The sequence below is a fragment of the Emydura macquarii genome, unplaced genomic scaffold, assembly GCF_026122565.2.
Source record: "Emydura macquarii macquarii isolate MOO-44397 ecotype Brisbane River unplaced genomic scaffold, CSIRO-AGI_Emac_v2 contig_1253, whole genome shotgun sequence".
Taxonomy (NCBI): Eukaryota; Metazoa; Chordata; order Testudines; family Chelidae; genus Emydura; species Emydura macquarii.
In genome coordinates, this window is record NW_027131390.1 from 28,970,285 (window position 1) to 28,988,916 (window position 18,632).

Here is an 18,632-nt window from a genome sequence, read left to right on the forward strand (position 1 = left end):
TCCTTTCTCCCAGCTATGTGGCATTTGGAAAAAAACTGCAGGGAGGGTTAGCCAGAGACTCATGCTGGCAAAGCAGCTCCATGAAGCTGTTCAAGCAGGGAGCAAGAGATGCTGATGATATCAGGCTGCTTTTTGCACTTTTCCCTTACATTTTCCCCTATGCTCATGGGCTGTCTGGGCCAGCCCTCTCTAGTACCTCCCCTTCCTTTGTCTTTTCATCTAACTAATCCTCTCCTAACATGACCCCATTGACAGGGCAGACAAAACCAAAAATCAGGGAATCACTATTACATTAGCTGACATCGTATTGCTCACTCTGCTTATATATTCTATCTCCTTCCCCTACCCTTCATCTGCCTTGTCTAATTAGATTGTAAACTCTTTGGGCCATACAGTGCCTAACATAATGGAGCCCTATTCTCAGCCCCTAGGCACTACCATAATAAACATGATAAATAATAATGGCGATTATGTTGCATTACCATGCTCCTCCACAGCCTTATGTTCCTAACTTTCCAAGAAGGACACACAATATTGCAATTAGGGCTGGTTAGAAAATGGGGGGTTATTTTCCCATGGAAAATTTCAACTTTTCATTTAAAAAAAAAAAAAAACCAAACATTTTGCGGCTGAAAATTGCCAAAGACCGAAGAAAATTTTGATTTTCAGTCTTCTGCCAAAAAAAACCAACCAACCATACAAAAAACAAACCAAAAAAAAACCCCCACAGTTCTTGAGGAGACCAGAAACCTTAGAGAAAATGTTTCATTTTGTTTAAAATCTGTTTCTCCTTCAAAAAAAGTTCCATTTTTCTACCAGCCACAAATACAATATCTGACCCCAAAATGCAAAATGCATATTTTAATTAAAGGGTGATAAGCTGTGTTAGCTAAAACAAGAACTCCCTCTTCATAACCTATGCCCCCAACTCTAGACAAACCTAAACTGTAGCTCTTTTGACGTTTGTAAAAGCACAGTTAACTTTTCTCCCGTTTTTATGTTAATGCATCTTTGTGCTTCTGGGCTTCACAACACCAGGAACCTGTTAATGTGGTATTTTTTTGCCAGAAGCAAATAGTGCTGGATATTTTGCAATTAATCCCTAAATCTTCTGAGATCTGAAAGAACAGTTTTACAGACCTGAGAAGTTTGGCCTGTTTGGATCAACTTCAGATAGGCAGCCAAACTTTTGGGTATTTATCCACACCTCCTTGAGATTCATCCACTCATTAATTTTCGTTTGCTTAACTACAAGAAACAAGGCAATTTGTGATACAGTCTATTACAATATCTTCAAGAAAAGGAGAATTTTAAAATCCAGAATAAGTTTTCTTTGTCTGATGATCTTTTAGCTTGACACCTGGCATGCCTGATAAATCAGTGACAGTGTTTGGGGGTCACATATTATTATTTTGAGACTTCTGTACCTCAGATCATGAATCAAGTCTTGGCACACTCTAATGAGAGATCAATACTGTTTTTGAAGACAGACCCTATAGTATTTTATAAATAATGAGAGGTCAGTGTAAAGTACAGGCGACAAAGAACAAATCAGATTTCTACCTGAGGAGTTTTTATAGCCACATCTCAAACATGATAAATGTGGTGTGATGGAAACAACTGCAAACACTAATATGCCATGTAGAGTAAAGTGCTCAGAAATCAGAAGCCTGTGCATTTATTTATTCTTGTTTAATATTTACAACAGTAATTTCATCATCCTATTTCCTGCTCTTACAGTGGCAGGGAATGGGGGAGTTTGTTGGTAATTCTGTAGCATTCAGATAGCAACAGAAAATGTCAATTTGTTTTCTGTCTTTTTCAGTGAACGTATCAATTGATTCTTTTAATGTATTTATAATTCATTGAAATGCTTCATGCTGCAAAGCACTTATGTATTTTCAGCAGGCTGATTGGAGGAACTTGTTATTTACTCTCTTGTTTAAGAAGGGAGTATAGTCGATTACTAAATCATAGCCTGGCAGTCATGGAAACTGGAGTTTTATTCCTGATCCTTCCTTTTTGACCCTGGGCAAGTCATTTATTTAACCAGTCTGTGAATGACCTTACCCATCTATAATATGGATTCAAAGAAGTGTCACCACAATGCAGGGGGAAATGGCCCTCTGCAGGGTGAAATTCCACAAGCTAGGAAGGGAGGGGCCCCAAGGTTCTGAGGCTGCCCACCTTTCCCTTGCAGGGGTTAAGCAGATTGAAAGAGGAGCAGGAGTTCTCACTGTCCCAGCCAAGGAGGAGGGGGGATTGTGATGGAGTACTGCTCACCAGAAACAGGGAGAGTGTGGGGAGCTCCACTCCTGCTTTCCCTATGACTTGAACTCCTGCTAAAGAATACCTATACTGTTGTCAGCTGTCCCTGCCAGGCCAACACTTAGAGGGACTACCCTGACAGGGAAACGGGTGACAATTCCTCCACGGGAGGAAAGCATGGCAGTAGCTGCCCATTTTTCCCCTGGCATGGCCCCATTGAGACAACACTTACTGCCAGGTCCCGGAGGAGGCAGCAGCTTGGGCCAAGAGACATGGAAGTGGGTGTGAGCCTCCAATGGTGGCCCAGAATATTTGGTTTCAGAACTTCCTGTTAAGTATTCCCCATATACCCCCTTCCAATACATCAGACATACTCAGCTTTAGCTCTCTTAGAACTTGATCTTAGCTAGTGCAAATGATGTTGTAGCATTCACAATTCATAGATTCAAATGGAAGGCATTGCCTGGGCCAGTGGCATGCTCTTTCTACCATCCGTCATTTTACACTGTAAATGCTGGTTCCTGCAAAATGCTGAATACCTCTGGGGGAAATGCTCCACACCCTCAGTTGCCACTGAAGTCAAATCTTTGCAGCATCAAAACTCTTAAAGAGGTCCTTTTACATAGAAGAATGCTGGAAAATATGGATGTCTTCCTCGTAACCCTTTCATAGTTGCCTTCCCCCACATAAGAATCAAAATGCAGCATGACAATGATTCCATTGGCCACAGAGCAAGGGCCTACTTCTGGCTCTTCCTATTAATGTTATTTATTACTTACATACTGAAAGCAGCATGCTAGGTACAATGCGAACATTCACATTTCGCTTCAGTGAGATATTGTTTATGACAAAATATAAGTTGGGGGGAGAAGGAAGTGTTTCTCTATTACCACGTTGAGAGTTTCCAAGTTGCCTAAGGGATTTGAATATTCAATTCCCACAAGACTAACTAGGCAGCTTTGAAAATCCCAGCCTATAAATCTCAGTCTCAAAGCATAGGGCACTAGCATAGGAGGCAGGAGACGTGGGTTTTATTCCTGGTTCTCCCAGTGGCTTTCTTTTACCAAGACAAAGAAAGCATAAAAGGTGAAGATCTAAGTGAAGTAAGTTACAGGTCTAAGAATACAAGAATTCTTAAATTAACCCAGACATTGAAGATGCTGTTGGAAGGGCCCACTTGTTAAGCACTATATTGTACTTGGAGCATACAAAACCAGGGTTTTGTGGTCTGCACTGGCTGCCAATTGTTTCCAAGTGGAAAATAAAGTCTTAAATGTCTTGGAATTTGCATATGTAAGATTGCAGTTGCAGTCAGTGGAGGTATTTGAATTAGAGTCCCTTTGATTTAACAAAGAGGAGCAGATGGTAGAGTGCTCTCTGGGAGGGGGTCCTTAGCTCTAGAACAAATTTACTACATTGTTTCAAAATAGTCTGGGGTTGTTGACCTTCAGAACATTCTGCAGGGTCCATATTTTTGCTTGGGCATCTAAAAAACACAGGGACTAGAAGGGGTGATAATTTCTTGAGAACAGAATTTTGATGGGGAACTCACACCTTGTTGGGTTGTGTTAAGGCTGACGTTTTGCTGGAGTTCCTCTTGAAGGGTTTTCTGCTGCTTTGGTTTTAGTTGCATTACTATTTCACACAATAAATATAATAAAATCATACAAAATAATACAATAAGTAAATAACATAATAAATAATGGTTGCATTACTATTTACATAATATCATCAAATCATACAAAATAATAAATAATATTTCATTTCCATAGAGTAAATATTTCTTATACTATTCCTCTAATAATTTCTACCACAGAAAGAAATGAATGCAAAGAATTAACTCTAAGGCTAATGGGTCCAGAAGATTTAAATGGGGAAGAGTAGAAATATCTAATAAACAAGATTTATCCACCTCAAATATGATGAAGTTATTTAATGTACATTTGTATTTACAAGTTTACAATTAGTGGAGAACATTCAGTTCTTTTCCTAAAATCCTGTCAGTCCTAAAGCCCATAAATGATAGACAGTGCTAGCCCAAAGTCAGACAGTTAGTTTTAGGTTATTACTAAAGATTGATGTTAATTTATCTAACAGAATGTCTATTCATTTTGTATATATTTCTGGAAAGTACCTAGCCTATTCTAAGGTTGCAATAAAAGCCAATACATTTCAAAAGAGTTTAAACTCTTTTGGCATAGATTGAAAAGAGGAGATAAACTGACAAACAGAGAAGCAGTAAAGTGAAGATGCCATACAGGTCTTACACGATGCAGTCTTCCTTCTAGTTCTGGATATAAAGAAACACAGTGCCTTATACATTTGTCAGTTAACCCTGTTACTGACCTATAGATATTTGGTAACCCTGTTTTCTGTAGGGATGTATGCCATGCAACCTTTCATTCTCCTGAAATTTCACAAAACACAAAATGCCAGGTATAAAACTCAAGAGATTAATGAAAGCTCAAATACCTGTAATAATTACAGGCTACAACAATAATCACTCAGGTATTTATGATGTATATAATTATGACTTTCCACTGAGAATATTTTAGCACATCTCCCATAGGTGTAGCTAAAGGGAAGGCCCATCAGGTAGAAATTCTTCCTGATGCAGCTTACAGAGGTTTATGTTCAACTCCAAAATGTGTTTCAAATGCTCATTAAGTTACTTCAATTACATAGTGACTGTGAGATGAGTGTTAATTGGCTTGGGGCCATGTACTGTCCTCAGTCTACACAATAAGCAATACTAATTCTGCTTGGAGTGTCTAGCCACCTGCTGGCACATACGTCTACGTTCATTTCTCATTTTAATTCACTACTCAGGAAAACTGCTAGACTGGCAGCAATGAAGACTGAAGTCCCATATTTAACTAGGACTCAACCTTGCAAGGTGCTGAGTGCTCTGGGTCCTGAGCCAATAGGCTTAAAGTTAGGCACTTTTTAAAATGCTTTGCAGGATCAGCACCATGTAGAATTGAGCCCTTCATCTGCCGCTGCAGCTCCTACAGCAACCCCTCATACTCCAAACTACTCAATTTCTGGGCCCTGCTAAAAGATACTCTTCCAATTGTGTTTGGCATTGTTCTGAAACATTAATGAGACTGGAATTATTATAATATTTTTTTCTGCAAGAAACAAGTAATCATCAGGCATAATAGTAAATAAACAGCCTAGGAATGAACAGTAAAACTTGGTGTTGAATGTACTAGCAAAGTTTCAGGTTACCCAAAGAGTCCTGGTTTCAGAACATTTAAAATAGAAGAAAATATTTTTCTAATATACAGTTATTTTAGAAAAGGGTGAGTCATGAAATAGGATAAAAATTCTTGCACAAACTCCTCAAATCACACACACATGGTCATGAAGAGTAGGACATCTTGACTTCATAATGGCGAAGAGTTAGCAGCTAAATGATTTCCATTAAAGAGGTGCATGTTCCGGTTATAGTCCATGGTTGGGAGAACATGGTAAACCTACAACTCTTTAAAGAGTAAAATTACCAGGGATGTAGGGAAAAGTTGTGGAATTATACATTGAAGTTCTGGAGCATCAAAAAAAAAGGGGGGGGAAATTTGGGCTGAGTAAATGTCCTGACTGTGAGCTGTTTAAGCAATGTTGCTTGGAAAATTTCCATCAAAAACATTTTTCCCCCCAATAAAAATGGGGGAAAATTTCTAGTTTAAAAGGTTGGTATTCCTCCCCTGCCCCATTTTTGCTCAGATGTGTGAGCTAACTTCTATGATTTTTTTGTTTAATACATAAATTGTATTGTATTTTATGTTACATTACAGTATACTGATAGAAGAATTTATGAAAGATGCTTGTGAAGCTACAAATATGTTAGATTAGATCTAACGCATACTCCCAGCTATTTTACGGTTTTGGATATGTATTGGTGCTCAACAGGAAATCCACTTTATCTACCATCAATATTGCCATTTTATTAATGTTCTTGTTATGTGAAAAATTAATATGTGGGTAGATGTAGAATAGGTATCTTAAAGAGTTGGCTGTCGTGGTGGAGGGTAATGCAGCTCTTTAATGAGATCATGCTTCTATAATCAAAATTAGTAAGTACTGTTGTTCTTTAAATAGCTGTCTTTAAAATAAAAGAATTATTCACATTTTTAATGGGGAATGAGTAATGTAGTGTATTAGGCAGGTACTACTAAGTGGGGTTTCCTTTATTAATGCCTCAGTTCCAATAAACATCCTTTCTAAATGTTATAATGTATTGGAACAAATTCTGCAGTCCACCTCCACTCCAGCAAAAAATTCCATTGAGGTTAATGAGAGATTTTGTCTGAGTAAGGGTCTTCTTTGGAATCAAGATTTGATCTATTATTTAAGAGGTTAGCGGCATTCCAGAATCAGATATCTACAGGAATGTGCAATTTGTCTGGAAAGGCATTATCCTGGAATTGAAGGAATCCATTTAATCCCATTTTGCATAACTCTGTTTCGGAAAACACACTCAAAGGTATGAAGGAACGATTCTGGATTTTATAAATAAAAGCAACATAAACAAAACATTACATTGGAAATCCTTATCATTGTTATTAAATCTTTTGCGGAATATACTTCATTATAATATTCATTTCATCAGCTTGGAGAGCCCGTAGGACAGAATAAGAACTATCAGAATCGGCAGAGAGGAAATTGAATAAAGTGGTGTGCGCTTTTGGGGTAATGGAAAATAAAATTCCAGGGAAAGGAGGCCTGAAATTCCATTACTCCATGGTACAGAAATGTTTTTTGACCGACACAGCCCTTGGTATTTTGTGTCCTCAACAGGATCCAAATCTGAAAGATCAGTACATTTTATTTTCACTCTCTGACTCAAATCTTCTGTTTGTGTAAATGAGCTTAGGTATATTTCATTTAGATCCTTTAGAAGGCATGAAGTAAATATGTTTCAGAGTTATACCCTAGAAACGCCCCCAAAATCCAACTCAGACCAGAAACTTGCGTGGTTTCCTGTTCCTGTTTGAGCAGGACCTTTGCAGTTGACAACTTTGCAAACTTTCTGTAGAATGCAAATTTGCTGAGCACCATAAAACCACTTCTGGAGTGGTCAGGCTGGAGGGTGCTGCCTAGTTCGCTATGCAAAGAGAAACCTGTAAGTATTGTTCTACTGGCCACCATCATCATTTATCATTGTAACAAGGTCTTGTAAATAAAGGTAATAATAATATAGTTCTTTTCCACCTCTGACTCTCTCGCTACTTTTCTTGCAAGTAAGCTACTCACAAGTAGACATCTGGGAAAAGAGAGCAGCGGAAACTTCATCTATAATTCTGTGGTAATATTGTGTTTTTATGAGATGACACAGTTGCCTTTTCCCTTGATTTCCAGGGCAAATGTTCCACTGATGAAATGACAATATTTTAAGAAAGCACTTCATATAGACAGTGCAAGTTCACCTCCCAAACTTAAATATTGCTCACGATTCTGAACAGTGCGTCTCTAAACCACTGGGTGCATTCTTCACTCTTAAAGCTACAATGCACCTTTATTTAATTTATATAGCCTCATTGCAACAGGGGGCAAAAATTAAAAGAAATACTTTCTAATTACTGTAACAGGAAAGCAATATATAATCATTAGCCTTTCTCACGTAATGCTACCAAATTAAGGTTTGAGATATTTTAATATTTAGGAGGAGAGGACAAGAAATCTAGAACCTGAACATAGAGGAGGAGTTAATATACAGTAGCTGCTATATTCAGAGATGCTAAAAATGTATCTGCTTTGAACAGGTGCCCATCCATTAATTATGCGTACAGATTTAGGTTGGATATTTACCTTTCAAGTTAATTCCCAGAAAAATATTAATATGGCATGTCAGCAGGACATTTAAAAAAAAAAAAAAAGATGAGTTGGAAAACCCAGAGTAGAGCTGTCTATTTCAAGTCTCAGGCCTATTTAATTTTTTAATCACTCTTTCACACACATTTATTCTATTAATCGTACACAATATATTCATGCCATAATGCACCAGAGAAACTGTTAGATATTGAGATTTTCATATTTTTACTCTTAGTTGTGGAAAAGGTGGGCTGAGTTTACATGTAAAAATGCTTGCAATAATTAAAGAGATAAGCTACTCTGATTTGGGTGGTGTGGATCATCACGAGTAAATCATGTAGACTTTGAAGAGGCATAACAATGCATTGGTAGCATACACTATATAAAAAGCTCTAACTGTATAGATAATTTCCATAGATCCATTTCCTGCTCTTTAAGTGCCTGATCCAATGCCCATTGAAGTCACTGGAAAGGCTTCAGCTGACTTTGGATCATGCCCTATCTTCAAAGAAAGATGCTGGGAACTTGCAGGATCATTAGCATTTTAGCCATTTTCTTGTCGAACCTCAATCCAACTCTCTTATAAATCAATTTAAAGACTCCATCTTATTTACTTCATTTTTAGTTGAACCAGGCTCACTGTGATTTCATAGATTCCAAGGCCAGAAGGGACCATTGAATCTGACCTGTATAACACAAGCTAGAGAACTTCCCCCAAAATAATTCCTAGAGCATATCTTTTAGAAAAAAACATCCAATCTTGATTTAAAAATCACCAGTAATGGAGAATCCACCATGAGCCTTGGTAAGTTGTTCCAATGGTTAATTACCTTCACTGTAAAAAAATGTGTGTCTTATTTCCAGACTGAATTTGTCTAGCTTCAACTTCCAGGCATTAAATCATGTTATACCTTTGTCTGCTGGACTGAGATTACATGGCTTTTGATATAGCTATTGCACATGGAACAGAATAATAGGGCCTGAGGTTAATAGTTAGTAACTACACATAAATTTGTTCCTGTTCCTATGTTTTTGCTACATGCATTTGAAAGACGGTGAGACAGATTAGAGAAGGTTGGATGGACAGACAGTGTCAGTCTGTCTTCTGGTGCTTCACTTCTTGCTCAGCAAAGCACACTAAAAACCAGGGCCCCAGATGCACCAACAACAAAAAAAATGACAGGATGAGTGGGCCCTTAAAACTCATTAGCCTTTGGGTGACTTTTGACTGTGGTGATTTCACAAAGCTTTTCTCAAAGATTTTCCTCTAATATGCGTAAACCACAATTTTTTTGTACATCTCCCTCTTTGCTGCCTTTGTCACACATTTTAAAGCCATATGTTAAGATACTGTAGCCTATTCTTGCAATCCTCAGAACTGTTGTTTCTCTAACTGCAGTTTTATAAGAATCATGGTGGGAGCAGTGGGGGGCACTTGGAAAAAGGCTTTTAAACATTTCAGTCAGCACATTATTTTGTCACACATCATGTCAGGTCAATTCCATCTCTTCTCTTTAGTGTTTTTTTTTTAAACCATTCCCCAGCAAAAGATAGAGATAACAGGCGTCTTCATCCATACACAAATAAATACTCCCCTTTGTCCATTCACAAATAGTTTAACCTTTTCTAACTTATTAGGATTCCAGAAAAAGAACAAGAAGAAGAATAAGACCAACAACATTTATGACTTGAATACAAAAGTTTTCAGCTAGATTTCAAAGAAAGGCTCTAAATTAGACTGCACAGCAAAGGAAGGCTCGGTGTCTGCACATGGAGACCCATCTGAGATCGCTATTGCTTTCATGAGGAATTCTGAGATTTTGATCTCATTGTCACATTTCTGATCTCTCAAAGGAAGGAGGCGGGGTAAAAGAGGGAAAGCTGCAGAACAATTGGAAAAAAAGAAAATTAAAGGTCATTAATGAAGTATGTAAAGAATTTCCCTTAATTGTTATGCCTCTTATTTTTACATTTGTTAACCATGTCAGCTAAGTAAACTAAAATAAATATATTTTTCTTTCAAATAAGTCCTTTCCCCCTCAAATATTATACTGAGGTAATGCAGATGCATTTCAATGGTTAGTTGATTATTTCATTTCAAATTTTTCATTAAATAATCAAAAAGGATGATGCTATATAATTTGAACAACTGAGCATGTGCTCCAGGGTTTGGCCACAGAGTTTATTGCAAAAAGCAAGAGAAAATGGAAGTTAAACCCCTCACATTATCATTTTAATTAGAGAGGCTCATATGAAATTATGGAAACAGAAGACAGGACTATCATCATTGCCAACAGATGGAACGTACAATATTTCTTTTCTGTAAATGATTACTGGGGTTGTGGCAGCAGAAAAGGGTTGCAACAAGTCATTCACTGTGTGTGTTGCAAGCAGCAAAAGTGGAATGGGGAATGGTGTAGCTGGGATAACTAGGGGAGGCACTGATTTGGGTAACTCCCACCTCAGCATCTGTCAGCAGGGCTCTTGCATAGTCTCTCATGGAAACTAAAGTTGCTAACCGTGCTATAAAGAGTTGCTTAACTGTAAACTCAAGATTGTTTAAAGGTACCACATATCCTGGACACTATGCAGTGCCAGCATACTATGTGTTGATTCTCACAGACACACTCTCTTTCACAGAGTAAAAGAGACACACAGACACACACATGTTTTCAGGAACCAATTGCAGAGATTGAGATGGAGAATACTGCCATGCTAGATTTGTAGATAATAAAGCTAGAAGCGACCATTTTGATCATCTGGTCTGATCTACTGCATAACATAGGCCATAGGATCCCGGAATTACTTACTGTTAGAACTAGAGCATATCTTTTAGAAAAACATCCAACTTTGATATAAACATTTCCAGTAGTAGAGAAACCCCACAATCCTTGGTAATTTGTTAATACCACTATTCCCTGACTCTATAGACCATGGAGGTCCTTAGCTGCTCTTACAATTTGCCTCCACTTCTATGCAGGGCATTCTTTTTCCTATTGACGGTAATTCACATGAAGACCTTTCAGCTATTGCTCAATCATCCTCCAATTTCTCCTTTGTCAGTCACGGGGTTGGAAAACACTTGGTCTGTCTTCCATCATCCTGCCCACTGAAATTGTTGCCATTTCACTACATTTACAATGTTTGGTTCTCCATAGACCTTCTGCAATTCCCCTTTAGATGATCTTCACTTAGTGGCCCAAAAATTTGTCTCATCCTTATTTTTGGCAAGTTGTTCCAATAGTTAATTATCTTTATTGTTAAAAACTTGGAGAGCATTGTGCTTCTCCTGGGGCAGGGTAGCACCATTACGTGTACCAATGCTCAACAGGCACAGATCTGACCCAAAGGCTATAATATGATCTGACAGCTACACATTTGATAATTGAGTACAGTGTTTACACTGTAAATTTAGACTTTTACCGAACAAGGTCTTAAATGAAATTAACATTGTAGTTATAATTCTGAATTTTGCATTACTCCATCTATTTTTAAGAGGAAATTTCCCCCCAATTTTACATAACTTAAATGTCCTGAACAGGAACTAGGTTGACTTTTATAAATAGGAAGAGGTTTTTCATAACCATAGGCATTTTAAACTTTTTCATAGTGTCTGTAAATTAAAAAACACCGGATGAGCCAGGTAGCTGAATACACTAAAATAGATATGTGACAAGTGTTTTACTATGCTTTGAAAAATGAGATCTTCTGCACTGAATGCACTTCAGTACACTGGTAAAGATCAGAACTATTTTCTTCTTCACATTGTGATATTCCTTTAAAATTATTATTAAGTATTTATTATTAATTATTATTATTATTATTATATGTATTGTGTAGGGGCAAGAAACCATTCTTATTACAATAGAGGTATATTTGACTTACTAGCTACACCTTTTATGAAAATATTTCCAATATAGAAACAAATTAAATTTGTTAGAAATAAAATGTGCTTTACATATAAAATGTGTTAACTAAGTTAGTAAAGGGTTAATTGTTTCAGTGTATGCACATGTAATACAACTGGAATCTATGTAACTTGTCGAGTTACTACTGAGGGTCAGTGCCTGGGAAAGTAAAAGTAAAAACATTGTTTCAAGGAATGTTCTAGTTTGTACTTTTGTCATTAACAGAGCTGTTTATAAGAGCCGTTTGAGATTTTCTAGTAAGAAATGTGTTCGCTTGTTAACTGATTTGCCTATTGTTTGATGTTTTAGTCTCTGTCACTCCCTGGGAACTTTCTCTTTATTTAACAAAAGTTAACCATTCTGTTAGATCCTTTCTGATTATTCAATATGCAAAAATAACAAAACTTTGACATATCATTCTTCTTTTCACTTGAGTTCGATATGAACTGATCATAGAGAGGTGAAGGGCTCAATATCCCATTAAAATAAAATACCAATACTTAGTGTTTATGTAGTGCCTTCCATTTCAGGATCACAAAGCATTCTGTAAATGTTAATTAAGCCTCACAACCCTCTTGCAGGTTTGTGGGGACTCAATGATTTATTTCCATTTCTTGCATTTTTTAGATTCTGCATCTATGTATTAATTTCTTCCACAATGCTGGTTTCCTTCAAGGTCACTGGGAGCTAGAAATAGTTACACAGTCCTGTTTCTTGCTAGCTGAATTATTGCTTTGCCATGATGAAATGCCAAATAAAAAGAAAAAAAGTTTCTAAAAATGTCACAAAAATGAAATCATTACACTTTCATATTCAGAAATTTAAAAATGAAGTAAATAATTATCTTGATGCACATTCTTATGGGTTACAAAAATATATGCACAAATGCCCAAGAAATTTAGCAGTGGAAAGGTACACAAAAATGTATAAATACCCACAACCCTACAAATTTTATTTCTCAGCATCTTCAGGTATCACTTACCAGGTTTTGCATATAATTATCACATATGTATGTAAACAAATAGAAAAAGCAGCAATGATTTAATTTGCCTCAACTTAGCAGATACATACAAAAAAGTGTTATATTTCAAATAATTTAATTCAATCTAGATAATAGGAGAGAAAAAAGAAATGTTTCATTTTTTAATTGAAAAATCACCAGCTGGAGAACACTGAGATAGTGAAACAATCAGGAAAGCATTGAGATATAAACTGGAGAATGAAACAATACAGAAAATTAAAAATGGCCTCACTAGTAGGCAACTAGTGTAAATACAGCAATCCAAACAACAGTATTTAGTGATTAAAGAAAAGAGTAATTACTACTCTACTGTTCCTTTGCTTTGAGTATTGGATCTCGTCTATGAGAAGCCTTATTATACAGAAATCCTCAAAGTATGCAGAAAATACACTGGTAACATGGGCACCTTCTAATATAGAATTAGCTGCCTATCTATGAACAGCATGGGAGCAGGGGCTGAGGGGTGGGAAGGGGAGCATTGTGAATCCCTTCTGCAGGTTTCTATCTGCACTTAAAAATTCACCTCCTCTCTAAGAGCCTGATCTAAAGCCCTTTGAAGTTAAAGGAAAGACTCCCACTGACTTTAGTGGGTTTTGTTCCAGGCCCTAAATTCCATATACTAAACTTCAGTACTGCAAAGGATGAGATATGTATTGTTCTTCATCCCATGATGTGGAGCCTACTTGTTTGGATGTAGGTGAAGTGAGCAGGTCCTGAGTTTTATGACATGGGAGATTTACTAACATTAGATGGAAAGCCTAGCTGTCATGAGCAATGGTCACTATACCCTTTTCATTATCTGGTGTTCCTAGGGGGACACTGATCAGATATACTAATGTTATCAATTATATTTTCAGGATTAGATTTTCACCTGGATCTAGGGAAATTAGGTATCCGTCTACTCTTGAATTTCAACAAGAACATAGCTCCTCGGTCTTGTAGATTTCGTTGAAAATCCCAGATTAAATGCACTTGTGTGTGATTGTTAAAATATTTATTTGAATCAGGCTCTAAAATGAGGTTTTTTTGTTCCTTTTGCCTCTTGTTTTCTTGTTTAAATCTTTATATTGGGCTAAATCTTCACCTGGGGTAAGTCACTGTATCTCTTTTGACTCCACCGATCTCTATAGCTCTAGCTCCACTGGAGATAGGCTGAGGATTTGGCCCTGTATGTGTAATGAATTGGTTTACATAGAACCTTGCACAAGCCATTGTGCTCTTTTATATGATGTACAAACATATAGGATGGTGAGAAATGGCAATACTTGTTATAGTGATATGAAGACTTATTTCTGACCACTTTAATGTGGATACATTTCAGAAAATATATTTTTCTATAAGGTCCATAACCCTGTGAGTCTATCTGTAAAAAATTCAAATTATCAGACATGTTTGATGTTGGCAATTTTAGCAAGGACAGAGCATACTGAAGCATTTTTATGTTACTAATTATTATAAGTAAAAATATAGTGTGGTTTATGTAACTTGTGATAAACCACAAAATCCATTATTTCTTTTCTAAGGAGTTGAGATAAAAACAAACACAGACAATTAGTGCAAATTCTAGAGGTTATGTAGATGAATGTATAGTAAGAAGGCATCATGGAAGAGAGATGTCAGGAATGTAGGAAAGGATTTAAAGGAGGGAGGAAACCATTTGTCCAACCAGAAGTTGCAAAACTCTTCCAAGTGGTGGTGTTTTCATTTGTTCATAACTATTTTCCCAAGACACTGTTTCCAGGTTTATTTAAAAAAAATTTGCACAGCATATTTGTCTGATGGAAGTAATGTTTTAAATAGTACTTGATTAGACTACATGTACTGCAATTTTGTAATTACAGTATCGTTTAAATGATGCAAAATACCATGCAAAGGTAAACTGTAATTATTGGCGTAATTACAGTTGAATTGTGAGACCTGTTAACTCAAGCTATGTCTTCACCGACGGCGGCAAATTCGCCGCCATCGGATCGACTTATCTGGGTCGACTGAGTGGTCAGTGAAGACCCGATCAATCGATCCAGAAATCGACATATTAAGACCACCTCCTCAAGTGGCGTAGCGCTGCATTGACAGGAACTGCAGTGCATTGAAGACCGAGCGCAGAACAGAAGCACAGAAGTCGACAGGAGTTACGCAAGTTTTTTGCGTAGTTTGCATAACTCTGGTCGACTGCTGCCGAATCTCTGAGGTAAGTATAGAAAAGCCCTCAGCCACATAAAACATTGCCCATCTTCAAGCAGAAAACCACCAGTTAAGTGATTTCTACCCAAAACCATAAACCTGCCCATGTTCACTTGAAATTTGACTTACATTTGCTTTAAAGTTAGTACAAATTCATGGAAGACATTGTGAAGCTTTTGCTAATTTAAATTTCTGGATGCTAACAAAATCTGAAACCAAGCAAATCTGCCGGATTTCAAACTTTATTTTAAAAGGTTTGTAAAGCTGCAGTGCTGACGATCTGTTTTAGAAGACAGAAACACAATTATCTTATGATGAAAGGTAATTATCATTTGGTCATTAATGATGATATAGTTATATAATTATTTTATGGTTATATGAGCTCTGGAGAATAAAGTGATTGTGCTTTCCCATCTGCATGGGGGAGAAACACCAATAATAATAAGTTCTCATTTTTTCTGCCTTCTACCGCATGGAAATTTTTGAAAAAAAAAGTTGTGCTTGCAAAAATGTCTGAAATTCTAACACCCTTTCTAATCTATAGTAAAACATACAGTAACAATGGGCCAAATTCATCCATAATGTAACTCCACTGATTACAATGTGGTGACATCAGGAAAAAAACGGGACATGTAGCACTTTTAAAAACCACTGGGCCAAAGGAACAAAGACACGTTAATTACTTTTTCACTAGTTCTACACCATTATCTGATCTACAATTTCAATAATACAAAGCACATAATTATTTGTTATTGGTCAGATAATTCTCATATCTTGCTATATACTCCAGAACGGAGAAGAGAGGGGGTAGTTGTCAACCCATTAGCAAATGCTCTCTGGAGTAGATTTAAAAAATGACCCACAACATAGCTTCTGATTTTCACATACACATCTTCCACATGAAAAACTCCATTTATAAGCAAATCAATCAGGAAGTTGGATGGCTAACTGATTTGCACACACAAATGCCTGATTGCACACACACAAAACATGTAATTCCAGAAAGGAATTCAGAAGCTTTGACTCTATAGTTTTGAAACTATAATGTTCAATAAATGAGCATGCTGTATACAAAAATGAGAAGTAAATAATGTTCATTCTGTGTAACATATTAGCAGATCCAGGACCAAAACTAGTAACGATGCTACTATGTGAATGTGCTGCTGTAAAGTATTCTAGTTCCTGGGATTAGTAAAAGACAAGTAAAGGCACTTCCCAAAATGGTTGCTCTAGGCGTCCAATTTTAAAGCCGACCATATTCCACCTTTACATAAGTGAGAAGAAATAGATTAAGAGAAAATGCCATATGGCTTATCCATAGCATCAGAGCCAATTTTATTACCACATCATACATTTACATTCAGTTTATATGGTTTTGGAACTGTCTGTTTTATTGCCTTAGAATACCAGATTACAAAACAGAAAAGCATGTCAATAATTCTATGCATCATAATTATACAGTGCACACTCTGATTAATACTGAGCGATACCATCTTGAGAGGCAGTGCAGGGATGCGTATTTTCATTTTGAGTTTAGCAGTTTACTTGTTCTTATATTAGTATGTATCTAATTTCACTTGTTCTCCTTTTCTCGTTCTCTCTCTCACATTTCTCTTTATATAGAAATATATGTGTATGTATACACACATGCCCATGTATATGTAAATATAACACATATACAGATGCACACATACATAATTGTCGTTTAAGCCAAATAGGGGGGAAAAGCTCTAAATATAAAGGGCACAGAAGACCAGTTCAACAAGGCAATCGTTCTTGCAGACACACAGTATCACATTCTGTAGAGGGCAGCCTTGTTTCAGCTAGAGCATATTACCTTATCCCTCTGTCTCTCTCTCCCTCTATGTCTCTCTCTCTCTCTCTCTTTAAGTAACTTTAACTACACTATGTCACATTTGAAATTGTCAGATACATACAATAGTAAAAAGCTTTCTCTGATGGTAATATTACAATGCATGATATAGACCTGTGAAACAGAACAAAGTGTAGCTAGAGAGAGTACAGTCATTTTTCTTTTCAAACAGTATCAATGATTTTTACCTTAACAACTGATCATGAATTAATTTGCTGCCAAGAAGGACATACTCATACTAAAGATACTGTCTGTCTGCTATTATTATTTTTATTCCATTTTCTTCTTTATTGTTCCTTTGAGGTATTCTACCTTCCCAATATTCAAAGAGACAGGAAGAAGGTTCTATGTTAAATTAAAGGAAGCTTTTAAGCTAACACTGCTGTAGCAGCACATTTCCTCCTTATTTCTCTATAAACCATAACATTAAGAGCTTCTATTATTCAGATTTATGCAACAATGAGCCCTGATAACTGCTAAGCTAAAAGCTATTCTCCACACACACACACACAAAATCAACACTACCTCCAATTAAGAGGTTTTTGTTAATTCCCTTTAGAAATCATACGGTTTCTATGCCATCACCTTGTTGCCCAAACACTTCATACTCAATATACTGGATTTTACTGACACAGCTGCTCCTTTTTTTCAACACTGCTGTTTATATAACTCTAGCTTTTCTTCACCATCATTTCTGGGAATTTTACAAGAATTTTGATTGATGTTGTAAAGTTTACATCATTACCATCTGACAGCTGTTGGGCGGCCTTTTTGAAATGAGTTGATGGTCTCAGACCATTTCCTACTAGACAGATGTTTGCATCATAAAAACAAATCATCACCACAGTTGTCACTAAGGCAATCCAGCAAAGCACTTAAGCACATGCTCAGCTTTGGGGTCAGGCAAATGCTTAAAGTTAATCATATGTGTATGTTAAGTGATCTGCTGGACTGGGGACTACATTGGAAGAGAGGCCAAAGAATAGCGAATGGACATGGAGAATGATCTCCTACAGGTGACCCTATCACAAAAGGTATTATTCCCAGCAGTCTCCTAATTCAAAGCCATGCCACTTCTCCAGTGGCTGGTAGGAGAACCAGGGGCCCACTTCTACTCCAGGTTCCAGCCCAGGAATCCTTGAATCAGCAGCAAAAGTTTGCACCATCCTAAACCTTGCTGCCATTTTCCTGGGCTGCGTCCTATTCCACCTCTATCAGGCTTCTTTCTCCACCACTCCTCTGGGTGAACTCTTCCGTAAGGGCCTTGATCCCAAGACTTGTACTTTCCCCAGGGTTTCCTCCTTTCCCTCTCTAAGCCCAGAAGGTGACTGCAAGCTTCCACACTACAGCCCCCTTATTCCCTCACTTCCTGACCTTATACCAGCCTGTCTGCTTGGGCCCAGCTGGGCTCCATCCTCTATCAATGCTTCCTAATAAGCCTAACTCTCCTTCTGATGTAGCATATCAAGTTACTTAATCCTTTTGGAGTCACTAACATTTTCCAGGCTGGTGTAGGGTGAACACCTCATCACAGAAACCAACACTCAGGCCAAGGGTCTTGCAT

The 18,632-nt window shown here is 37.1% G+C and overlaps 1 long non-coding RNA gene across 1 annotated transcript in view; it reads right to left on the reverse strand.

Moving 5' to 3' along the window:
- Positions 1-9,727: 9,727 nt before the first annotated feature.
- Positions 9,728-18,632, reverse strand: part of LOC137153992 (uncharacterized) — a 268,748-nt gene continuing 259,843 nt past the window's right edge. The window contains exon 3 of the long non-coding RNA XR_010920007.1: positions 9,728-9,963. This is a non-coding gene — a long non-coding RNA (uncharacterized lncRNA). The remainder of the gene's footprint in view (positions 9,964-18,632) is intronic.